The sequence below is a fragment of the Adiantum capillus-veneris genome, chromosome 20 (assembly GCF_014529385.1).
Source record: "Adiantum capillus-veneris isolate H3 chromosome 20, ASM1452938v2, whole genome shotgun sequence".
Classification (NCBI taxonomy): domain Eukaryota; kingdom Viridiplantae; phylum Streptophyta; class Polypodiopsida; order Polypodiales; family Pteridaceae; genus Adiantum; species Adiantum capillus-veneris.
Genome location: NC_140950.1, coordinates 141,145,470 through 141,163,678, shown reverse-complemented (window position 1 = coordinate 141,163,678; position 18,209 = coordinate 141,145,470).

Genomic DNA, 18,209 nt, shown 5'->3' with positions numbered 1-18,209 from the left:
TCCGGTTGTCGGAATGAGGCAAGTAGACATTCATTTTTAGGGTATTTTGGCGTTCCGGACGCATTGGTGGTGTCAAAAGCCTCAAAATCTATCACTATTTGATAGTTTGTGACTTTTCAACTTTTAATGATGACGTAAGCTGCATTGAATGCGCCGCACCTGCCTCCTGAAAAAGACGCTCGCATTAAATAAAAAAGTGACCGTTTTCAAGGACGATTGGGAATATAAATCTACTTTTTAGAGTGTCTAGTTGTCCTTTTGGACGTACTCACAAGGTGCAAGTGTATTTTATAAAAAGTTTCTAGAGAGAGAAATACAATTTCTTACAAGGCCCTCCAAATGACCTACGAAATTTTCTAATGAAGTGCTTGATGAGATTTTAGCTAAAAGGGGCCTTTCGTGCTTGACAGTATCTTAGCCGATATGAATGCCAAATGTGTTGTGGCAGGCAATGCTTTGGTTGATATGTTGTGCCTGACAAAAAATTCATTATTGGAGACCGTTGATAGCAGGAAGTATCCAACACGGCTATGGCTTAAGTAGATGCAAAGTCGAGGGTCACTCTCAAAATGCAATCACCTATACTAGCATATTGAAGGTTGTGACAATATCCATGGCAGATAAATGGTAGCAAAATTCACGATGATATTGTCAGTCAAGGGCTACTGAAAATCAAAAGCCACGCTAAGCCATTCTTTGGTTGGTGTGCATGCTAAATGCCGTAGTGGGCAATGCCTTAGCTGATATACATGCCAAAGTTAGTGCCTTTAAGAAATCTAAAGGCCTAAAGGCCGCCCAAATCCAAGGGTTGGCAGCCCATTAGGAAAAGAACACACACAATGTGTGTAAAAGGAAAAAGAAAAGAAGGAGGCAGGGGTGCAGGTAATGAGCAAGGCATAGAGAGGAGGAAATGTGCTCACGCAGGCCACTACGCAGCTCAAAGCCGGCGACTACGAAATGAGATTTCATCGGGACACTTGCGTGACCCTTTTTGGACCTTGTTCTAGTGCATTTGGTGAAGTTCAAGATTTGCTATGCCACATCATCAGCCGGGGCTTCGTACACCTTGTCACAGCAATGTGACAACAAAAGGGTAAGAGCCTAAAATCATGCTAAGTATGGAGCCTGATTTACCCCCTGTAATTTTTTGTGGTACTCACATTTGTAAGGCTCCCATTATGAGGAGAAGCCATCGTGCGTGAAGAAAAATCACTCGTCTCGCAAACCAAAATTTTCACACACAGTCTCGAGGCGAAATATTCCTTTTTGCCAAAATATTATGGCCGAATGGCGGTTGAAAAGTGGTCGAAAAACGACCGATCGGTTGGCCAGTGGACGGTGGTCAAAAGTCAATGGCCGGTGGCCAAATTCAAAAGCAGACTTGTCTTCTCAAGGGCGGCCACACATGGGCAGATTGGAGGGTCCAATTTGGACTTATCTACATAAGGGCGACTACACATGGCTGCCTCTCATGAGAGAAGGTAGCCCTTTTGGCCTATAAAAGGAGGCCATTTCTACACACATTCCATAGTGTGAAGTTGATGCAACAAGGTGGGTGTGAGGTGGTGAGAGTGAAGCAAGGTGGGAGCTCCAAAACGGTATAATCCCTTTGTAAACTACTTCTTGTTTTGAAGTACTAAAGCCACTGAGTGGCTACTTTCCCGTGGACGTAGCCCACATTGGGTGAACCACGTATAAATCGTGTGTACTCTCTCTTTCTCTCTCTACTCTATAATCTCTTGTGTGTGAAAATTATCTCTCTCCATTAAGTAATCTACTCAATTATCTACTTAGCTACATCCTATTTCCTTACAAAATAGTGGGAGAAAAAAGAGAAAAATGAGGGCAAGAGAGGGGGATTATGACATGAAGAAGGGAGCAAAGATTTTTTTTGTTGCATGAGAACGAAGGAGGGAAATAAAGAAAGGCTTCGGAAGGGATCTCTTGCTTTCTCGAGGAAGGCACGAATCTCTCTCTCTCTCTCTCTCTCTCTCTCTCTCTCTCTCTCTGAACTAAGCAAGAAGAAGCTCTCTCTCTCTCTCTCTCTCTCTCTCAAAGTTTAGCAAAGGGGTCGAAGGAAGCTAAGGAAGAAGTCAAAGATAATCAGGGTGGAACTCTCTCTCTCTCTCTCCCCTTTCTCTTGCAGAGAGAAAACCTGACCCGATCAAGAATATAAGCAGTAAGAGGCGGATTTGGCAACACAGGGAAAATTTTTGTGGAAAACTTATCATGATTAGCCTTACGCTCATCAACATTGATGATCCTAGGCAGACATTTTGAATTAGTGCAAGCTAAACTAATTTGTTCTAGCTTTTGTAAATGGGAGCTTAAACTCCTTAATCTACAATCAATCATCTTAATGATGCTGTTAATAGCACCACCTTAGCAATTGTCTACAACTGTCACCAGCATTATTTAAATTCTCTCTATTTGTTACTGCACTCCCATTTTGGAGAGGATATTAGGCACTTGTGTGGTGTGGTACATCTCTTCCCTCTCTCTAATTTTCCCAGAGCTAGCAGCCCGCCAGTGTTGACCCATCTCACGTTTGAAACACATATCCCTCGACACTGTCCTTTCACTTGCGCCACATTCATAGCCACACAAACTTGTCCTAATCAGCTTACTGTAAGGGAAATATCTTTTGATGTCTTACACACATTTGAGATCGAGTTAGGAAGAAACCACTTAGACTTGGGTTTCCCAAGAGATTAGCTATCTCTTGTAGCCTCCATGCACTAGTCAAACTAGCTATGTCCCACGGATTTACAATTTTTATGTATGGGGTTCTTGCTTTGCTAGTTTCAAAGTGGTGAGGTTGGGCAATCGATCAAATTGGTGCCATTGTCAAGAACGAGGTAGCCTAGACTAGAGAAAAAAACAAAGCCTTCACTTGAATTTCCATTACTTCCTCTAGTTGCAACTAGAGTAACACCTTTTTTGACTTTATCACGATTGAGGGGTGCTTGAGAGTAGGGATACTCGGTAAGGACCTCAAGAGCTTTAGTTAGTAGGAGGGACTAGGTAGGGGGTCCTTGAGACAAGCTATTGGTCAGTAAGGGCATCATTTAAGTACATAGTAGGGATTTTAAATTGAAGGTTGAACTTTTTAACTTTTGTACAAGGTTTTTTATGTTCACTAGGAGTAGGGTAAGTAGATAACCATTAGGATTGCATCAAATTTGAGGTGCACTGAGAAAACCACAAAAATAGTCAGATCTATATTAGGCGCGTCGAAGATAGAAAGGAAGTTTTTGAGATTGGTTTTTGCAAACTAGACTTGAAAGGTGGTAGACTAACTTGAGTTGACTACTCCCTTTGATTTTGAGAACATTTGGATCACTAAAACACTTGGTCGAGCCTAAAATTGGAAAAAACCATAGACTCCAGAGAAAATTAACAAGAAAAAGTCAAACTAGGCTAAAACTTCAAACCAAGGTGTGCATAAATCCTAAAACTTGTGGAAAAATCAATCTGTGAAAGAAAAGTGAAAAAGATTAAAATTTGGCAGAATTTAATCTTTGGTACACCGAAGATAGAAATATCTCTAGAGGGGTATTTTGACAAATTTCTAACTCATAGGGTTTATTTAGACCATAATGTAGCTCCTAAGCAAGGTTTATCAAAAATTTGGAGCTATGCAAGGGTAAAAATTCCAAGAAAATTGGAAAACCAAACTACGGGATCAAAAAGGGTGACAAAACACTGATAAATTGTCCAAACTTTGTGAATCTTAGTGTACAATTTTAAAATCACAAGTAGAGACCAATCCAAGTCACATTGGACACAAAAAAATTGAAATAGTGGAGATTTATCTTAGGCAAGCTGAAGATAAAATTCTCACCAGAAAGACAATTTTTATATTTTGACACCTGGGAAATAGTTGTAAATCTGTGAGGACTCCATCTACATGTTAAAAATTGAGATTACCCTCAGAGAAAGGTACAATAATCTTAAGCACTCCTACGATAGCCAAAACAAGTTTTCATAGCTCAAGAAAATTGGATGTGTCTAGTGCTTGGGAGTAGTTTGTGACTTCAGATTGACAATTGTGGAATCACATACGATTTGAAGTGTTGGTGTGTAGGGAAGTACAACTTTGTGAAAAAGAAAGGACAAGGGGTGAAGCATTATATCCAAAGCCAAAGACAAATCTCTAGGTTTAAAGTATCTGTCCAGTTAAGTTGTATGAGCCCATATATGAACTTAAGATCTGGTAGAGTTTGGGAATTTGGGTACCTTCGGGGAGAATAGGAGTAGAGAGTTCATAGAAGAGAGTGTAATGTTACCATACACATGTAGTAGTGATGTGTGTGAACACACTTAGGGCCACCAAGGCATTTTTTCCATCACTAGAAAGCTTTTCGCCCCGTGCATTGTATATACGCCCATCACTCTAGGGCTATCTAATCTTTCCATTGCACACTAAGTAAGCGATGAATATGCATGCGCACTAGATCACAGGGTCCGCCTGACCCTGTGGTTCCAATTGTAGGAAGATGTCGGAGGAGGGGCGGTTCGAATAAATTTGTTTTTTCTTCACCGCAGATTGAGGAATCTGTATCTCCATCACCAAGCCCGGTGCGTGGTAGGTGGTTGCGGAGAGCAAAGCGTACTCCACGCAGTCAGTCATGTCCTCCTGTCGTACGTTCACCCTCACCCACACAGGTTGCTCCACCACCGTCTCTGGTAAGCAGTTTGGGGGTGTCTCCGCCACTGTCTCCACCTCCTAGTGCTCGTCAGCTTTTTCCAGGAGGAGGTACAGTTGGGCAAGGGGTGATGGCTCATCCTCAGATTAAGTATAGTCGGTTTCGAGGTCTTTCGAGCGAAGACCTTGATGCACATTTGCACCAATCCAATAAAGCTTATGGATTGAATCATCCTGGGGTGGTGATTCCTCTCCATCAACAGTCAGTGTTTGAATCTACACTTTCGGGGAAAGCTACGAAATGGTTGTCCGAATACCCTGATGATCATTTTCAGATGTATGTTGATGGATCCACAGCGTTTCTAAGAAGGTTTCGAACGGAAAAGACAGTCCCTCAACATTTGGAAAAGCTTCGAACGCTGCGGTAGAAGTCATTGCTAGTGGAGGATTATGCTGCAAAATTTTGGATGCTTTTGCAGAGGGTACCTCAGGCACAAAGGCTGGCAGTCGAAGTGCTAAATGATTATTTTTTGCGGGGGGTTAACAAGGATCTCAGGATGGCTATTGTTGGAATTAGGGTTGCAGAGAAACACACACAGCTTGAAGAAGATGAAGGAAGCTCAAGGCACACAATAGAGAGTGTGCAATGGAAAGATAGATAGCCCTAGAGTGATGGGCATATATACCATGCACGGGGGAAAAAACCTCCTAAAGAGGGAAAAAATGCCCCGGCGGTCCTAGTGTGTTCACACACATCACTACCATATGTATATGGTAACAAATCCCCCCTAGAGTGATGCGGTGAACGAGAGCTGGCACATGAGTAAAGGGAAGTGCCATGCCCTGAGGACAAGATCAGTCCACAAAGGGGAGTAAGCCCAAAGGTTTGCGAAAAGCTTCAAGCTTCTCACGAGACAATGCCTTTGTGAAAAGATCTGCAAGGTTGTCCTGTGTTGGCACATAAGCCAAGCTGATCTCTCCTGCTGAGAGCCTCTCCCTGACATAGTGGTAATGCACCTCAATGTGCTTTGTGCGAGCATGAAAAACTGGGTTCCTCGCAACTGCCAATGCGCTCTGACTGTCAGTGTAGATAGTGTTGGCAGTGTCCTGTCCAACACCGAAGTCAGCCATAAGGCGTCTGAGCCATACACACTCAACCGTAGCTGTGAAGACTGCCCTGTACTCAGCCTCACAACTCGAAGTGGCCACAGTAGGTTGTTTCTTGCTCAACCATGATATACATGAACTGCCAAGCATGAAACAAAAACCACTCGTGGACACTCGCGTGTCAAAACAACCAGCCCAATCTGAGTCCGAAAAAGCATGTAAGTCTGGCGGCAATGATCCCCCCTTGGGATAAAACAAGCCAAGATGTAAAGTACCACTAAGGTAGCGGAAAATCCTCTTGACAGCCTGCCAATGCTTAGACCCTGGGCTATGCATAAATCTACTGACCTGCGAGACTGCAAACTGAATATCTGGCCTCGTGTTGCATACATAAATGAGGCAGCCAACAGCAGTTTGGTAAAGAGTGACATCAGCAGGATCACCAGCATCATGTAGACTCAACTTCAAACCTATTTCCATGGGAGTGGCAATAGGTTTGCAATCCTCAAGTCCAAACTTACATAGCAATGTCTCTATGTAACTTTTCTAACACAAGGCAATACCACCATCACACTGCTTAAACTGTATACCCAAGTAATGATGCAACAGCCCCAAATCTTTCATCTTGAAAGTAGCATTCAAATCAGCCTTAAATTCAGCAATATGTCTCTCATTTGGTCCAGTGATCAGCAAATCATCAACATAAAGAACCACAATGAGAAATACATCATCCTCACGCTTTACATACAATGTGCTTTCTATTGGACTGTTACGAAAGCCTCGTTTAACCAAATGAGTGTCAGCTTTCTCATACCAAGCACGAGGAGATTGCTTCAACCCATACAAAGCCTTCTTACATTTGCACACTTTGTCCTCTTGTCCTTTTATGACAAAACCGCGAGGCTGCGTTACATAAACTTCCTCAAATATGTCACCATTCAAGAAAGCAGTAACAATGTCTGATTGATGTACATCCCAACCAAAATGAGCTGCCAATGCACATAGAAAACGCACAGTAGTCATACGACAAGTGGGAGCAAAAGTCTCTTCATAATCAATGCCTTTTTGTTGTGCATAACCCTTTGCAACAAGTCGAGCCTTATGGCGATCGATCTCACCATCCGGCTTGCGTTTCAACTTGTAAACCCACTTCGTACCAATGGCCTTTTTGCCAGGAGGCAAATCACATAAAGTCCATGTGTCATTCTCTATAAGTGCATCATATTCTGATTTCATGGCAGCAATCCAATTTTCTGAATTTTGTGCTTCATCAAAAGACAGAGGCTCCTCAACATCATGTAAACCAGACACAGCCAAAGCATAACAATCTGATGCATAAGATGCATGGCGAGAGCCTGAACGAGTACGACTAGATAAAGGTGCATCCAATTTACTATCACGCAAAGTGTGCACCAGCCATTTTGGCATACCTCTAGCCTGCTCATTTTTAGCCCTTTCCTCATCAAGTACATCATGTACATCTGCATCAGTAATAGGCTGTTCTAAAACATTTTCAGAAACCCCCATAGGCTGTACATTTGCCTCATTGGAACTTACATTCGTATTTCCACCACTGAAAAGAGGCAACAAAGTGTCATATATGTCCTGTGAGCTTACATTACTGTCTCTAGTACATGATAGCAAGGGCTGAACAGAGTCTTCCACAAACACTACATCCCGTGAAACCAGAATACGTTTTGTTTGCGGATGATACAACCTGTAACCTTTGCTTTCAGCACTTTAACCAACAAAAATACATTTGACAGCCTTATCATCCAATTTTCTGCGATGCACTTGTGGCACCAAAGCATATGCCAAACAGCCAAAAACACGCATGTGCTCAATAGAAGGCTTTCTATCATGCCATGCTGCATATGGAGTAATAGGCTGCAAAGCTTTCATAGGACACCTGTTAAGTACATAAGTGGCACACATGATGGCCTCAAGCCAAAAAGAATGCGGCAAAGCTTGACTTTTGACCATACATCGTGCCATTTCCGTTAGTGACCTGTTTTTCCTCTCAGCAACACCATTTTGCTGAGGTGTATAAGGCACTGTACATTGGTGTTTTATCCCACGACTAGCCAGAAATGCATTAAATTCATGAGACATATACTCCCCCCCTCAATCGGAACGGAGGGTGTCCATAGTACATTTTGAGACATTTTCAGCCATAGCCAAAAATTGTTTGAAGCACATAAAAACTTCGGACTTCGCTTTAAGCGGAAATACCCATGCATGCCTGGAGTAATCATCAATGAAAGTCACGAAGTACAAGTAATTGCCCAAGGACGGAGTTTGCATGGGCCCACAAACATCACTATGCACAAGCTGCAACCTGCATGTGGCCCTAACTGAACCATCCTTTGGAAACTTAGAACGCTGCATTTTACCCAGAATACAGCCTTCACAAACATGTTTGACAGGTGCTTCAAGAGGCGGCAAAGAAGCAACCATATCAGATTTCTGCAAACGCAGCAAACTGGCAAAATTCAAATGACCAAAACGTGCATGCCAAAGTTTTGCATCTAAAATAGCCCTTGAATCTGCAACAACATTTGCAAAATTTTGTCCACACTTGTCATACAAAGTGAGCTTATACATCCCACGGCACAAAAGCCCAGATGCAACAATTTCATCACCAAAACTGAGATCATGAACTGTACATCTGTCATCCACAAATTTGACTACAAGTCCAAGTCTAGCAAGTGCGGATACAGACAAGAGATTCTTCTTAATCCCAGGTACATAAAGTGCATCAACAAGTGTGAAGGAACTGCCATTAGCAGCAGTGAGCACAATCTTTCCAACTCCCTGAACTGGATAAGAGGCGTTGTTGGCACAAGTGACTGAATTCCCATGAGGCCCCAGACTCGAGAGAGGTAAACAATTCACGATGTGAGGTAATGTGCTTTGTAGCACCACTGTCGAAATACCACACATGTGAATCTGCAGCAAATGAGAAGCATGCATCATGGACAGCAGGATTGTAAGTGCACTCTGCGCTAAAAGGCCATTCTGCATCAACATCAGCATCACAATCTCCTTTCACAGAAGACTCAACAATGGCTGCATTTGTAGTGGAACCAGCATTTGCAGTGGAACCACCCTCTTTCTTCTTAGCCTCTTTGGCCTTCAACTTAGGACACGACTTGATCAAGTGATCACTGGCTTTACAATAATGGCAACGCATCTTCTTTTTGCCCTTATCACCAGAATTGCCAGACGAAGTGCTGCTAGCAGAAGCATTAGGAACAGAATTTTTGCCACTCGCAGCAGAACCATAAGAAGTGGCTGCATTACTGTTACCACCCTTTCTTTGAGAAGCAATAAAAGCCTGTTCAACTGCATGACGCTGCCTAGTCCTGTTTTTTCTAGAAAGTGACTCTTGCAACAGCAATGTGTATAATGCATCAAACTTGACAACTTCAGGATTTCCTTGGGTCATGAGTCTCCAAGTACTAGAAAAATTCTGGTAGGAATCTGGTAAGGCATCAAGAACAGTCTGCACAAGGGAACTGTCCGAAATGACTTCACCTGCAGAAATGAGTTGCTCATTGATATCCTTGACACTCGCAAGGAAAGTGTCTATATCATCTTCCTCATGCATAATCTTCGACTCTAGCTCTTTACGCAGCAAAGCAATTTTAGCCTCATTTCGGCTTGCATAAAGACCTGTTAGAATATCCCAAGCATGTTTTGCAGATTTTGCTGAACGGATGTGAGGAATAATGGTGCGCTTCACAGACAACGCAATCAATGCATGAGCCTGCGCATCCTTAACATCCCAACGAGCTTGTTCTGCCGTAGGCAAAACAACTCTAACAGCTGCAATCCTTGCAGCAAGACCTGCAACATCCTCAACATCGCCTACATCTTCAGAACCAGGACGTACATCAATGCCCTGCACAATGTTCCAGACACCTTTTGACACAAGAACATGTTGCATCATATAAGCCCACATAGGGTAGTTGTCCCCATCCAACCTGTCCTCAGCAGCAAACATCTAGAACACATCTGTGTTGTTGTTGTCAGCCATGGTAAATGCTGCACCTGATGTGAAAACTGCTCGAAAACAGGAGAAAGGGAGCGGGAACAACTTGTGCTATATAGCACAAACCGTAGAAGACTATAAGGCACCTGTTATGCAGAAAACGGCACTGACAAAAAATCTGCACAAAATGACGAAATAGCCTGTGCAGTACTGCCCGTAGTGGAAACGGAGGCCGAAATGAGCCCAAATCAAAATTCTGAGCAGACCGAGCTATTCGAGCTTGCCCAAAATATTTGTTGACCTGCGAACGCTCGCCAAAGCTCACTGAAATCGGAGAAAGTGAGCAGGCGTGTGCTGGAGCAGCTGGTGACTAAGCCCGGGAGGATGTGACCTGCTCTGATACCAATTGTTGGAATTAGGGTTGCAGAGAAACACACACAGCTTGAAGAAGACGAAGGAAGCTCAAGGCACACAATAGAGAGTGTGCAATGGAAATATAGATAGCCCTAGAGTGATGGGCATATATACCATGCACGGGGGAAAAAACCTCCTAAAGAGGGAAAAAATGCCCCGGCGGTCCTAGTGTGTTCACACACATCACTACCACATGTATATGGTAACAGCTATGGCAACAATGGATAAGGTAACTACTCCACTGGATAATGTAATTGCTAGGTCTGTAGTAGCTGGGGAAGCTTTAGAGGATACAGAATCTCCAAAGAAATCAAAGAAAAAAGACAGGAATAAATCTTATCGGAAGTCGCAAGACAGTGGCAGTGATAGTTCGGAGTCGAAATCCGCAGTATCAGATTCCTCAGACTAAGGCAACAACGATTCGGGGAAAGAATCGGAAGACACACCTCGGAAAAAATCCCAGCGTCACGGGAAAGGTGTTTCATCCGGGTCGTCAGAATTGGCTGTGGTGGCTAAAAGTCTGAAGGAACTATGGTGTACCCAGTGTCGGAATCCGGACCATGCTGCTCAGGAGTGCGCAATGAATCAGAAGTGGTGTGCGATTTGCATGACCAATACTCATAATACAGTGGAATGTTATTTCAATGGCCGGGGTTGTCGGAGTCGAGGAGACTCTTCTACCTGGCAACAACCACAGATAGGGCAAGGACAAGAGCCTGCTGTGGCGATGGCTCATGCTCATACATCAGAGACTCCTTTGCAAGGTCAAGCAGGAGGACGGGGTCAAGGGGGAGGATGAGGTCATGGAAGAGGTGGCCAAGATCCTAATCTCCCCAAGACAGGCCTTTTCTGTTTGGGGGATGGACACTGGCGATCTGAGTGTACTGAAGCTATGGAATATGATCGAAAGAAGCAGGAGCGCGCTGCAGGGAAACAACCTAGTGTGGCTATGGTTTAGATTGAAGTATTGGAGGAGTCTGATCCAGTGGTTTCATTAATCATGCGATCGGGTAAAAATGTGGTTCCAATACCCGATGTAAAGATTCTGGATTGGACGGCTCAGGAAGAAGTGCAGAAAAAGACTGTGTCCTGGTTGCCACAATCTGCACCACCAGTGAAGTTATCAGGACCATCGACTGTGGGCCTGGAAATAAAGGAAGGAAAAGCTGGAAATAAGGATAAGGATGATATTAGAGAAGAGGAGGATTGGAATTTAGTTTGGAAAGAGGTCCTCACATCACCAATACAAGTACCTCTGGGTTCATTTTGCTGAAATTGGTCCCGAATTTTCATAATGCATCACTGCGACAAGCGTCCACAGAGCTGAAGGAATTCGCCATCGGGAAAGTTGAAAGTGAGGAGGATGATTCAACCCCGTTGCCAACAAATAGGATCACGGATACCCGCATTCCAGAGCTTTCAGTTAGATACCATGGAACATACATTGACAAGGTACTATTGGATGGAGGAGCAGGAGTAAACACTATTACGCAGGTAGCGTGTGAGCGTTTTGGCTCAGTGATTGGGAGCCTGCACCCTTTGTAGTCCGCATGGCAGATCAAAGAAGAGTGCAACCAGTAGGTTTACTTCGGGGCATTGTCCTGGATGTGGCGGGCTTATCCTTTGCTGTTTTCTTAGTAGTCTTGAATATTGAAGATCATAATCAGGATTGTCACATTATCTTGGGGAGACCTTGGTTACGACAAGCGAGGGTAAAGCATAATTGGGAAGCAAATATGCTTACAGTAAAGAAGGGTAAAAGGAAAGTGCGGGTGATGTTGGTAACATGCAGACAACCAGTTCAGGCAGCATGTCCGGTGATAGCAAAAACAATAAATATGGTGGAAGGATTAGAAGAGGATGAAGAGGAACAATTTCTGAAAGCCAATCCGGATTTGGTCTCTTTATATCTTGTGGATATTTCTTTGGTTCCGAAAGGGAACTCCGTGGGGGTTTCAGGAACTCCAGCAGGAATAGGGGAGCAACAACAAGTGCTTCCAAGTCCCGAATCATTGGAGGACGTTATTCAGCAAGAACGTGCGTTTGAGGCACAGATGGAAAAAATTACAAGGGTTAAAGAAGATGAATTAGAGAAGGTCTTTCTTGGGGAGCAAGCAGAGTCGCAGCCCATATACATTAATAAGCAGCTTGAGGAAAGTTTTAGAGATGATTTGATCAAGTTACTGACAGAATTTAAGGATGTTTTCGCATGGGAATATGCGGATATGCAGGGATTGGATCCTAAGTTTTATCAGCATACGATAAATCTGAAGCCGGATGAGATGCCATTGAAGCAGCACTCATACAGGATGAATCCGAATGTAGCAAAGCAAGTTAAGATGGAAATTGATTGTCTTTTGGAAGTGGGTTTTATTACCCCTATTGATAATCCGGAGTGGATTTCTCCAATTGTGGTTGTACCAAAGAAAAACAAGCAAATCCAAATTTGTGTGGATTACCGAAAATTGAATGCGGCTACTATTCTAGATCCTTTTCCTCTTCCATTCTTGGATTCCATTTTGGATGATGTAGCAGGACATGAGATGTATACTTTTCTGGATGGGTTGGATATAACCAAATCCGAATGGCATTGCGGGATCAGCCAAAAACAACTTTTATTACCGCATGGGGTGTGTTTGCCTGCATAGTGATGTGGTTCAGATTGCGGAATGCGCCTTCAACTTTTTAAAGGGATATGTTCCAAATTTTTGGTCCTTATTTGACGAATTTTATGAGAATTTTTTTGGATGATCTCAGTGTTTTTGGACCGCAATGGGAGTACTTGAAACAATTACGGTTATGCTTTATGAAATGCAGAGAGGTAAAATTCAGTTTCAATCCTTTAAAGTGTGCATTTGTTGTTCGCAGTGGCAGGCTATTGGGGCATATAATTTCTGAAGATGGTATTTCCGTTGATCCGGATAAAATAGCCGCAATTATGGAAGCGCCTCCACCGCGGAACCAGAAACAGTGTCAGATTTTCCTGGGTCAAGCCCGTTGGCATGGGAGGCATTTGCGGTTTGTTGCGCATTTGGCAATCCCGATTACTCAGGCAGCACATGGTATATATTTTGAATGGACACAGGAATGTGAGTTGGCTTTTCGGAGATTAAAACTTCAGCTATCCAAAGCTCTGATTATGCTTGCTCCCAATTGGGGTCAGGATTTTCATGTGTTTGTGGATGCTTCGGATCGAGCTATTAGTAGTGTGTTGATGCAGGAACAGAGTCAAGGATGGTTCCGACCTGTCTATTATGCTAGTAGACGATTATCATCCACAGAAAGAAATTATTCCGTAACCGAAAGGGAATGTTTAGGGATGATTTATTCAGTGAAGAAATTCCAGCACTATCTTTTGGGCCAACGTTTTTTCTTCCATGTGGACCATTCGGCTCTTTTATACCTGGTAAGGCAACAGAATTTGACGGGAAGATTGGCTAGATGGGTGCTTTTGCTGCAGGAATTTGACTTTGAGGTCATACATCGGCCAGGGGCTCAGCATGCGGTGGCTGACTACCTATCCAGGTTAGATTCCGGTGAGCCGTCGACGGGTGTAGCTGATGAATTTCCGGATGCATCTGTGTTTCTAACAGGAGTAGTTATAGAAGATATAGCAGTTTCGCAACAGGCAAGGGTCATCCCTAGCATCCCATGGACATGGTATGAGGAGATGTTTCATTTTCTCGACAACGGCGAAATGCCTTCCTTCTTGTCCAACCATCAGAGGAAATGTATGGCTATCAAAAGCAGGAATTTTGAGATTAATATAGGAAATATCTATTATTGTACGGTGGAAGATGTATTACTCAGATGTGTGCTACCACAGGAGCAGGAAGCAGTATTGGAGGAAGTCCATACCGATATTGCGGAAGGTCACTTTGCAGCATTAATCACATCTCGAAAAGTTCTCCAATCAGGATTATGGTGGCCCACATTGTTTCAGGATGCGAGAAATTATGTGCAACAGTGTGATGTGTGTCAGCGATTGGGGCAACTTACCAAAAGGTCCAGAATGCCTTTTCAGCCGGTTTTACCCTTGGAGCCTTTTCAAAAGTGGGGTTTGGATTTTGGTTGACCTGTTAAACCAGTTGCAGCTCACACAGGTAATAAGTATATTTTGACAGCCATGGATTATGCCACCAAATGGGTGGAGGCATGGCCTTTGAGAGATACTACTGCAATTTCTATGGCTGGATGCTTATATAAGGATATCTTTTCTAGATATGGCTGCCCTATTGAGCTGGTTAGTGACAGGGGAAGTCATTTTTTAAATAAGGTGATGGAGATAATGCTATGGTTTTATTTTGTATTGCACAGGAAATCTTCTCCATATTTTCCTCAGGCGAATGGGCAAGCAAAATCAACTAATAAGCAATTGATTCCGATTTTAACAAAGTTAGTGAATATGCATCAAACAGATTGGGATGTGAAACTTCCTTCCGCACTATGGGCCTATTGGACAGCTTATAAAGTGGTAACAGGATTGACTCCTTTTAAGTTGGCATTTGGCATGGAGGCAATCACCCCAGTGGAGCATGTGATTCCGAGCCTGCGGATGCTGATTGCGGATTGGCTTCTTCCGGAGGATTTTGTGATTTATCCTTTGGATGTTTTGCAGGAACTGGACGAAGAGCGGTTAAATAGCTTTGCGGTGCTACAGGATCTGCAGTGTAGGCGGAAAAAATGGCTGGATCTCCCGAAAGCACGGCAATTTGTTCAGGGACAGCTAGTCCTGGTCTTTAATTCCCATCTCGGGAAGATGCCGGGGAAGCTTAAATTACAGTGGTCATGACCATTCTGGATTTTTCAAGCATGCGGGCCCATCTCTTTTTATTTGGCGGATTTGCGAGGGGAGGTTATTTCTGTGCCAGTCAATGGTTTCAGATTGCGCCATTATGTTTCACCTACCCCAATTCAGTGCCCCTTTGTTGTGGTACAAGAGCCAGAAGCCGCCCTAATCATGATTGGGGATTATTTTACATGCAATCTTGGAAAGCGGGAAAGTAGCTATGATGGTTGCGACACCGTGGATCGCCCTATTTTGGAAACTCATTGTGAGAGGGTTACTACATGCAGACGATTCTTATTGTGCTTCTCCTGTTTTGTGTCTCGCGCGTCCTTAGTTCTATATTCTCTGCTCCTGCATCTCAGCGTCGCCATGACGGCTTCCCTCCTTCAATGTATCCCCTTCACTCCCATACAGCAGCCAGCACTTCAACGGGTGGACGCCTGGCTGCAAGACTTGCGGCTACGAGTGTTCGCCAACTTGGATTGGCAAGGGATACCTATTCACCCGCAGTCAGCAGGTTTTATTGAGCAACTGGCCACTGGAGATATTGTGGTGGTGAATAATCAACAGATTCAGTTGACATTCGAAAGGATCTCCAGGTGTTGTTGTTTGCCCAATGATGGCGTGGTGCGCGCGTCTCATGTGATACCTGCTACAGATGTCGAGCAAGAGTTTGGTTTGAACGTAAAAGGTGAATATAAGCTTTCAGGGTTGTCAGATGTGACAACCAGGGATGCATATCAATGGTTTCTCGAGGCGATTTGGCTACAAGCCAAAACCTACACCATCTCAACCAGAGCCAGAAATGTTTTGCATTCGGCCAACTTTGGGCCAGTGGCTTGGGCAGCTGTTGAGAGAAAGACTACTGGCAGAATGCCAAAGAGTAATGGCACAGTTGGGGCGAAATACCCCAACCAATACAAAAGTTGGCCAAATGCTCACACTGATTTTTCCCTTAAGGGAAGTTTTTCCTCTTGCCCTGCGTCCTCTATGCCACTTTGAAGATGATAGATTGGTGGTTAAAGGGACTGTTGCTCCTCTGTTGCAAACACAAATTTTGGTAGTTCCTGCTGGGGGGGAAACACAACAGCAGAATGTTAGCACTGGGGATTTTTCCGGGTCCATCGACGGCAGTGGTATCCTTTGGAGCCCAAGAGATGGCCACTGCAAGTGCAAGATCACCAAACCGCAAGCGCAGCAAGGAGGAACAACAATTTTCTACACCACCTCCGGCGACTACATCTCTTCTACCGGAGGATTCTGCAGTGGCACACTGGCGCCGCCGAATGCAGAAGGGAGTGGCAAGTGATACTCCGTTGAGGACGGGCTCTCCGGCTATGAATGTTCCTTCGCAACCGGGAACTTTTGGAACTACCAATGCGGCTGCCTCGACGGGAGGTACTCTTCCCGCAGCGCTATCCTGGGAGGCTACGGCAGCAACCCCGACTGACCAAATACAGGCATGCGGCACTTTTCTGAGCAGACTTACAGAGTCTATTCGTGCGGCCTGGCTAGCCCACGCTACAGAGGGAAGAGTAAATGAGCTAGAAGCACAGGTAGAGGCCTCGCAGACTGGCATTGCCGAGTTGTCCAATCAGAATGAAGAGCTGACTGCAAAAACCCGCCAGCAGCGGGATGCAGAAATACAAATGCTACGAGGGGCTAATGCCGCGTTTGTGGCTTCTATTCAACAGGAACTACTTCAGTTGAGAACGTAGCAGAGCCTTGCCTCATACTTAGCCTCGCACCATGGTGATGTAATGATCAATATGAATGATTTGGATATGTTGGCAGTCCAGATGCAAGAGGATCTCCGTGTCTTTTTGGACAATCAACTACAAAGCTGGAGCACACGCTTATCTGCTGAGGTGAGAGCACCGCCACCCACTTAGCAGGTTGTGGTGCAGCAACCCGAGTCATCCAACACTAATAGAGGTAAGAGTGTTGTTCTCGAGGGTTTTGATGTTGCTGATTGGGCGCAAGCTACAGAGGATTGTGCTGAAGCCCAGGCTCATGTATCTCGTTTGTAGAAAATGATTCGTAGATTTTGTAAGGAGCGGCGCAGGGTCTGTTTTTGGGTGGAGACCTTGCTTCATTCTATCTCTCTGAGTCTACCACCTTGCCCTCCATTTTGGTCTGCTCTTAATAGATATCTTTCTCGCTATTATCCTTTACATACACCTCTTTCTCCTTTGCCACAGGTGCCACAATATTTTTCTTTACCAACATAGTTTATTCCTCGGGCTCCTTGGCTGGCACATATTGAGATAGACCCACATTTGTTGGATGAGGTCTATCGGGCACATACTGCAAATTTTAGAGGCTTTGGCTACATTGATATTTCCTCTTCACCAGAACAGGTCGAAGAGCAACAACGGAAAACTTCCAACCAGAGGGACTAAGTGTGGGTTCGCGCAATCCACCGTGCGTGCCAGGTGTTACGGCATTAGCCGCACATGTGGTCCTGCGGTCATGTGGAGGTCTGGACACTACGAATTAGGAGTCATGCGGTATGCGGCAGCCGTGGCGGCAGTTCTTCATAGGATATCATGGGATAGGAGTGTGTGCACCGTTCCCGATCTGCGCTGGAGCAGCGGTTGTATATGGAGGGGCATAACTCTCTCTTGATGTAACCCAACCAATCTCTATGATATTCATGGCATCTACTGTTGTAAATCTGTGTCTGGAATACACATGAATGAAGCAAGAGGTGTTCTGTGCCTGTGTACTGTGTACTGTCTTCTATCGTCATTCTATGTGTTGATGTTCATATAATGTAGTTGTGGGTAATCATTCCCGTAATGCCTATTGCCCCTGGGAGGGCAATAGCCATTACAATTACTAGCAAGAAGTACATACATCCCTCAAATCTAGAATAATGAAAGTGTAATACTATTTCATGACAAGATGAAATGTAGAGAAGAAGAGAATAAGGATTAGATTAATCAAGAAAAGCTTACTCTAATTACAATGGTTAGCACTATCCTCTCAAGTATAGACATTAAGCTCAAGGCTAGGCCAAAGAGTGAACACTCTAGAGAGAGGGAGCTCTCAAAATTGGATCCTCAAGCATAGACATTAACACTCAAGGTTAGGCCAAAGAGTGAACACTCTAGAGAGAGAGAGCTCTCAAAAGTGGATCCTCAAGAGTGGATACTCAAGAATGAATCCTCCTTGCATAAAGGCTTCCTTTTAATGGCTTTCACCACAATCCCTTCTACTATGGATTTAAGCTTGAGCCCTTAAACTACCATATA